This window comes from Erythrolamprus reginae, chromosome 6 (genome assembly GCF_031021105.1).
Source record: "Erythrolamprus reginae isolate rEryReg1 chromosome 6, rEryReg1.hap1, whole genome shotgun sequence".
Classification (NCBI taxonomy): Eukaryota; Metazoa; Chordata; class Lepidosauria; order Squamata; family Dipsadidae; genus Erythrolamprus; species Erythrolamprus reginae.
Window position 1 is genome coordinate 61,475,655 of NC_091955.1, and position 8,180 is coordinate 61,483,834.

General features: G+C 39.3%; 1 protein-coding gene across 1 annotated transcript in view; it reads left to right on the forward strand.

Moving 5' to 3' along the window:
• Positions 1–433: 433 nt before the first annotated feature.
• Positions 434–8,180, forward strand: part of EMP1 (epithelial membrane protein 1) — a 50,162-nt gene continuing 42,415 nt past the window's right edge. The window contains exon 1 of the mRNA XM_070755973.1: positions 434–1,003. The gene's annotated coding sequence lies outside the window, so the exon portion shown is untranslated. The remainder of the gene's footprint in view (positions 1,004–8,180) is intronic.

Below are 8,180 nucleotides of genomic sequence, written 5' to 3' on the forward strand. Positions count from 1 at the left end.
CCTAAGGTTCCAAATCTGATCCACTAGTGCAGGAGTAGGCAAAGTTAGCTCTTCTATGACATGTGGACTTCAGCTCCCAGAATTCCTGTGCTGGCATGATTGTCTCAGGAATTCTGGGATTTGAAGTCCACAAGTCATAGTAGAGCCAGCTTTGCCTACCCCTGCACTAGGGAGTGATTGTGCCCATGGTTTGCCCATGGCCAGGCATCCAAGTCCACCAAGCCATGCTTTGTATGAGCAAATGCCTTCTGAAATTGAAGATAAGAGCTGGCGTCACACAGCTCTCACAGAACTCCATGCTGGACACACCCTGAAATTGGAGAACTTGACATCCCAATAAGCCAAAGTTCACTACATTCCATTCCTTCTCCACCATTACCCTCCCCAGTGCTGTTTTTTTTTTTTTATGAATGGTCAACATTCTCCACACTGTGGCCAAGGAGGGTGGTGGTGGAGCATGACTCATGAGGCTATCACCACCCTCTGTACCCAGCAGTCGTGTACTGTATCTTGTTGGCATTTTTGCAATGTTTATAGCTGTTAGTGTTTGTTTATCTGTTATCGTTGGCAACGAGAATTCTTTTTATTCTTAAGCAGACAGAGCTGGAATCTCTGTTCCTTGTTTTATTACTCATCGGGCTGGAAGTCTCCCGTTTTTATAGAGTCTTCTCTCACTGCTGTTTTTGCTGCTCTGAGTCACGGAGAAAAAGAGACTTTGCAATTGCCGGTTCCCGCCCAACAGCTTCTGGCTCTGATCCAAGAAAACAGGGTGGAGTGGATTAATCTTTTTTTTTTTTTCATTCTCTCTGTAAAGAAAGTCTGATTCATTGAAACTTCTGAAACACAGTCAAAGGACACCACCCAACTGAATATCCCAATACAACAGCTGGGGAAACTTATAACCCCACCAGCTGGGGCACTCCCTATAGTGCATCTCTGGTTTTCGAGGCAGTAGGAGGACAAGCAGAAGAAGCTCCCCCATCACAGAAGTCCTTTCACTAAGGTAAGTCTGCTTTTCCACAACTCTGATTGCCAACTGCTTCTCGGTCTTTGCAGAGATCCCATTTTCACATTGATCTAGGAGCAGATGGACTTTCCTCTCATCCACTGGTAGATTTCCAGTGGATTTTTAAAGTTTGGATTGTTTATGCATGTACTTTAGCAGCTCCGCTCCTCTAGCGGGCATCCCAGACAAAGGAAAAGGCAGCTGCAGAGGCTGCTGTTCCTTGTCAAAATTACAGCCTGCATGTGGAGTAGAGAAAATCTAAGATGCAAGTGTGGCGGAGTCCTCAGGAGTTGCTACGGTCCTTTATTATGAAACTTTTGCATTTGCAATTTTCTCTTGGGAAGAAAACACACAGCGTAAAGGAATTTGAACTGGAGGAAGCAGAAAGAGCTACAGTGAACAGTCCAAATAATTTCTTCTTGGAAAAATCCCTTTTCTTTAACACAGAAATCACAGAGAAAGGGTTTGCGGACTGTAACATGTTTTCCAACCTTACTGTGATTCGATAACTTGATTTTATTAATAGGTTTGCTCTGGCATTGGATTCCAACCCCCTCCACCGAACCTAGAGCAAAGTAATTTACTCTAAGAAAATTCCCAGTGTAAGGAGGATGTTAAAGACGACTGCCATAATTTAAGAAATTAGAGAAGGTCAAAACGGAAATGAGAGGAGAGGATGCACCTAGATTTGAGTGGCTTCAATTGATTACAAAACTTTTGGAGAGGTGAACCTATAGACTGATATAATCTTTAATTGCTAGTAATTTCTATTAATTGCTTTCTCTAGGAATGTCACCCAGGCCTTAATTGCTTCAGTTTTAGATTATAAACCTAATGTTCTATGCAGGATGCTTTGGAAAACGTTTGTAAACTTCAGCAAGTTAGAAACACTGCTGTCTGTGCGCTTTCCATATCACATTACAAATGGCCTCAGATTAACTGCACTGGCTTCCAGTTTGTTTCCATTCTTAAATTAAGGAAGTCCTGGATCTAATCTATAAAGACATAAAATATGATTGAGAAGTAGAATACCTGGCCTTTCACCCAGTTAAAATTTTCTCCTAATTGGCACTCAACATCAGAAATCCCACCGGTGTAGGCAGTTGAGACAGGAGCTTCCTTAGAATAATACACATGTAGTAACACTCTAGAGCAACTTTACTCTTCTTCATTGTACTTTATATAGATTTAAATAGGTTGTAATGTGTTAGTAATCATATAATGACCTATTGCATTTTTACTAATATTCATGGCTACTGTTACTTTATTATTATGTGTTATTTGTTTTACTTAGTTTTTCATATATTTCAGACCCTTAGCTGTACATAGGGCAGAGAAGCAAGTTATAAATATTACCAAATAAAACACAAATGTTTAGATGAATGGCTCAAGATTCATTAATGGCCATTACAGACGCGATATTTGAATGTGGATTCTGCCATGTATATATATTGTTTCATAATGTTGATACTACTATGGCTGTAAGCAATTTGCTTGCAACTCAGCTTGATGCTGTCCTTGCCTAATATAAGCTTTAAAGAACAGTGTCTAATTAATGCTATTCACTGATTTACATGAAGGCAGTTGAGCAATATGAAACTTCTAATCATTCAATGCTAGCATAGATCAATAATCTCTGATGAAGATTAGATGTTACTTTGCAGAGATGCCTTAATGGATACTGCTTTGCAATTTTGCCCTGAAGATAGCCACATTCCAAGGAGGGGTTGAAGGAAAAGGCATTTCTAAGACTGCATTGAAAATATGTTTTCCCTACATTAAGAGGCACAAAGGTCCTCTTAATAATAATATATGTGTGGGTGTACATGAACATGTGGCTTAAAGAAGCTTAGATACTGTGTTTGGTGGGAAACAGTGTGGCCTGTTTCAGCATGTTTCAAATGAGGTGATTTGTGTGTGTGTGACTGTGTAATAAAGTGGATAAAAACACTCCACCTGATTTGGATGGAAAACTTGTTCATCTCCTCTTATGGCAATGTTGTTGTTGTTATTCTGTGTTTCTGCTTCTGGAAGCCATTCCTGTTAAAAAAGATGCCTAGGAGAGTTCCAGGATTATGGAGCTCACAGTGAAATGTGGTTTGCTTCCAGATGAGATAGTGGTGCAGAACCATGGCATAAAAGGCCTTATGAAACTCCTGCAATAATGACCTACTTTCTCCTACCAATTCACAGCATCAGCAGCTGGTTATTGAAAAGACTAGTGTCCTATCAACTGCATTGATTAAATTGATAGGCTTATTTCCATTTTTCAAAGGTTCATTCTGCAGGTTGCAAGTCTTTCTGAAAGACTTTTCAGACCACCTATACATATGAGAATATGCATTAATGGGCTACATGGGCCATAATGGTCTCTTTTTTTCAAGTGAACGTGTACAAATTTGTCTAGATTAATGGGCCGTCATGTGAAAGTACCTTATTTATTAAATATGGGGCTATTGGCAGACAAATGGCTATAGTTTCTGTCCTCCCACTTAATTTCCTGCTCCATTCCATTTTACTGCCTATTTTAAAAAGGAATACCAGATGGACTTTTTGGCTAAAGAGAGTCTCAACAGTGAGGATTTAAAAGAACAAAACAAAAAACAAGAACACCCCCCCCCGCCAAAACCCCAAATTTGGGTCATGAGTTAAGCATTTTATGTTTACAGCGCCCAAGATCACCAGTTTGTGTGCTATCCATGAAAGACACGATGGCGAGTCTTTCATATTAATAGGGAGCATGAGATTGAAATAAATGCCATGCCAAAAAGTTTCAGATGAGTCAATTTTTGTAGTTGGGGGAAGAGAATAATCTTCCTGCTCAAGGAAAATCATATGGCAGGGAGCTCGGACCTGTGCATGTCCTAGAATGCTACTAATTAGATACAGCACTGCTTGATCAGGCCACATGTTCAGTTCATCCACTATCGAATTTCCAATAGTGGCAAGAATGGGATGGGTGCAAGCCAGGCCATAGGCTATCAGCTTTGCCTTTCAATGTTTAGTGTACAGAAGTCTAAAAACGCAGGATCGGTTTGACTATCATAGCAAAACGGCCTCTGATTTGAATGAACAATGTTAGGTGACCTAATATCATTGCGCAATCTCGTTTGAGGGCCAGGGTACTGCCCCCAAAGTTACAATTTTGAAAAAAAAAATTACAGGCAAGATTGCTTTGCTCAGATGTGAGTCCCAAACATTAGTTTTTCTGCCACCCTTTAAGCTTTTCAGTGTCTAGTGTATAAATATGTATTTATTTATTAGATTTGTATGTCGCCCCTCTCCATAGATGATGATGATGATGATAATAATAATAATAATAATAATGACCACCAATATTTATAGAAATTTATAGCATTATATATTTAGACTTATACATCGCTTCACAGGGCTTCACAGCCCTCTCTAAGCGTTTACAAAGAGTAAGCATATTGCCCCCAACAATCTGTGTCCTCATTTTACCGACCTTGGAAGAATGGTAGGCTGAGTCAACTTTGAGCCTACTGAGATTCAATCTGTCAGATTGCTGGCAGCCAGTGAGTGCAGTACTATACTCTAACCACTGCGCCATTGAGGCTTATTATGGTTAGGGCATGTGGCCCTATGTGGCTGTTAATGTTAGAATAGCTTTACTGTTGTTTTAAATGGTTTTTTAAAAAGCAGTTTCAAAAGATCAGCTGTAAACTGGAACATAATATATTCCCAGACAGATAGACAGATAGACAGACAGACAGACAAACACAGAGAGAGATGTGGTAGGGAGGGAGGGAGGGAGGAAGGGAGAGAGAGGGGGCGGGAGAGAGAAAGAGAGAGAGAGAGAGAGAGAGAGGGAGGGAGAGGGAGAGGGAGAGGAATTGCTCAGTGTAGATTGGTAGGTAGATATTCTTCCATTTCCCAGGCTAGGGCTGAATGAAAGTGACTGCCTAAAAGTTAACCATGTACCTTATGTGCCTAAAGGAAGACTAGAGCCTGTTCTCTCTACTCCTTGGGTATGGTTATGTTCCATAACTTTACATGAAAATTTAAGTTTATTCTGCAGTGCATTGATTTATCTGTCTATCAGTCACTGGTTGATCCCATGAAAAGCAGATGAGTATGAGCTGGAGAATAGATTACCATTTGAACAGGCTGCCATTTGAAACATATTAACATATTTATATTAATATAATGATAAATATCAAAATATTTTAAACAAATGAAAAATAAATCTAAGCTCACTTTGAGGGGTCCAGGAATATATACCATAAATACAAAAGTCTGAATAGCGGGAAAATACTATTCAAAAAGGTTATATGCATATAGACTGATTAATATGCTTAGTAAAGCAATCAGCTCATGTGCTTGGCAGGATAGATACTCAAATTCTTCCCAGAACAGAGAATCCCACTTCTTGTAAGAGAGATAGTTTGATTGAAGCACTTTTTAACTTTGAAGAGTTATATTTTTCTGCATTGATCTGTATCCTAGTAACCATAATGGTACCAGACTTTATTTTGTAGTTCTAAATCTGTATCTTCAGCCTCTGGAGCATTGACAGCTATTTGGGTTCCTTTTTCCAAGAACCAGCTAAGTATTTATTTAACAGAAAAACTGCTAGAAAAAGAAATTTAATTTACTCCAGCATATGTGAAAACTCAGTGGCTGCTTCTGGCCTTCTTAAAGCCAAGGAGTCCTTGTGAAACCCAAAGGTAATCTCAATCTCTCTAAAATTCACTATCTAATTGCAACTTTTTAGAAAGAAATAGAAAACAATCACTTACACAATAAGCAGGGTTGAAATCCAGCAGGTTCTAGTTGCAGTGTAGCGTTTTGCAAAATGAACTATATGGCTACCATATTTGAGCTGCAAGAATTCATCATGACAATAACTAAGTTGCAGGCAAAGTAGATAACTAGATAAAGTAGAACGGTACAAAGAGATAAGGAAAATGCCAAACCTTTCCCTGAAATTGAGTTATTGCCTTGATAGATTCTCGCAGCTCAAATATGGCAGCCAGATAGTTCAGTATTCTACCATTTTGTAAACCACTACACAAATGTAAAAATCTGCTGCCAGTTATAGCTCGGGAAGAACATCACTCCAGTTCTGTTTTGCTTTCAATATTCTCGTACTGGAGGGGGGAAATGAAACATTCGAGTGGGGTTAACCCTATATGTGGTCCTATAGTTTGGGATGAGAAAGAAGAATAATCTTATGGATTATTTGAGGGGACTAAAACCAAGGTCAACCATATCCCTGAGACTTACATTGCTCAATTTTAAGTAGAAAATGGCCATGAACAAGAAAGTGTCTTTGTTCATGGCTACATTTGTGGATGCTTTGGCTCTTGCATTCTGAGATGACCACACCTTGTTCTTCTCAATTCCACATCCTTATTGTAACATACTTAGGAATTCTCCAGGGTGTTTACATGAATCTCTTTATCTCTTTTGATAAAGGAGAATGGAAAGAAGAAACATTGTTTCCATCTTAGAAACACTGGAGCAGTCTGTTTGAGAAGAGTTAAAATGTAGGAGTTCAATACAGTGTTCCCTCGATTTTCGCGGGTTCGAACTTCGCGAATAGCCTATACCATGGTTTTTCAAAAAATATTAATTAAAAAATACTTCGCGGTTTTTTCCCTATACCACGGTTTTTCCCACCCGATGATGTCATATGTCATCGCCAAACTAATAATTTTTGCAAATAAATAACAAAAAAAATAATTATTGTTAATAAATAATTATGTTTATAAATATCAGGATCACTAAGTGTCTTATTCAATGGTGCATACCAGTAATAAGGGTGAGTAAATGGTTGTTAAGGGAATGGGAAATGGTAATTTAGGGGTTTAAAGTGTTAAGGGATGGCTTGTGATACTGTCCATAGCCAAAAATGGTGTATTTACTTCTGCATCTCTACTTCGCGGAAATTCAACTTTCGCGGGCGGTCTCAGAACGCATCCCCCGTGGAAATCGAGGGAACACTGTATTCCCATGGGTGATGTGTCCACTTTGAAGTTGGAAATCCAACTAAAAGGGAGGTGGAGTTACAACAAGAGCAGAAGCAAAACCAAGACAGGAAAAATAATTATTTTTATTAGTATTTACATGAGCTAATTTTTAACTCTTTAACACTTCCTTATACATCCAAGTCATCCTCATTAACTTCAACGTACTTCCCTCTTATCACTATTCAATGGTACCTCTACCTAAGAAAACCTCTACTTACGAACTTTTCTAGATAAGAACCGGGTGTTCAAGATTTTTTTTGCCTCTTCTCAAAAACCATTTTCCACTTATAAACCCGAGCCTCCGAAACTAACCAGAAAAGGCAGGGAGAAGCCTCCATGGGGCCTCTCTAGGAATCTCCTGGGAGGAAACAGGGCCAGAAAAGGTGGGAAGAAGCCTCTGTGGGCCCTCTCTAGGAATCTCCTGGGAGGAAACAGGGCTGGAAAAGGCGGGGCCTCCATGGGGCCTCTCCAGAAATCTCCTGGGAGGAAACAGGGCCTCCACCCTCCCTGTGGTTTCACCAATTGCACACATTATTTGTTTTTACATTGATTCCTATGCGAAAAATTGCTTCTTCTTACAAACTTTTCTACTTAAGAATCTGGTCACAGAACAAATTAAGTTCGTAAGTAGAGGTGCCACTGTATATTTCGGATGAAATAAAGATTTCAAGTTTGTGTTGATAATTGTTGTGGGTGGTATGGTGTTTCTAGATAAATTAGAACACTGTTTTGTTATTTTAGACCAGGGTCTAGCAAAGTCTTTCCAGTTCTGTTTTCTGGACTATTACTTTTTACACTTTTTACACCGACCTCTACTACCCACCACTTTCCAACAAAGATATAAAATGCATACCTGGAAAATATACCGTGGTGCCTTTCTGCAGGTGATGCTGATTAGATGGGGAAAAGCAGCATTCTGCAATTCTGTTTTAAGCATTTTAATGCCATGTTTGTTCTTACAAAAAGCACTTGAAGGGCTTTCAGCCTTTTGACTATGCCTTTAAAACTGCTTGATATTCAGCAATTAGCAGCAGTTTTCCTGACATGACTAGAAATATTGCCACTTGCTATTTATTGCCGAGCAACTCATTAAATCAAGCATAACTGCAGGCAGTAAAGACTTCAAGTAAACTAAGCAGGGGTGTGTATTGGGAAGGGGAAGAGGTGGTGGGCTAATTGGT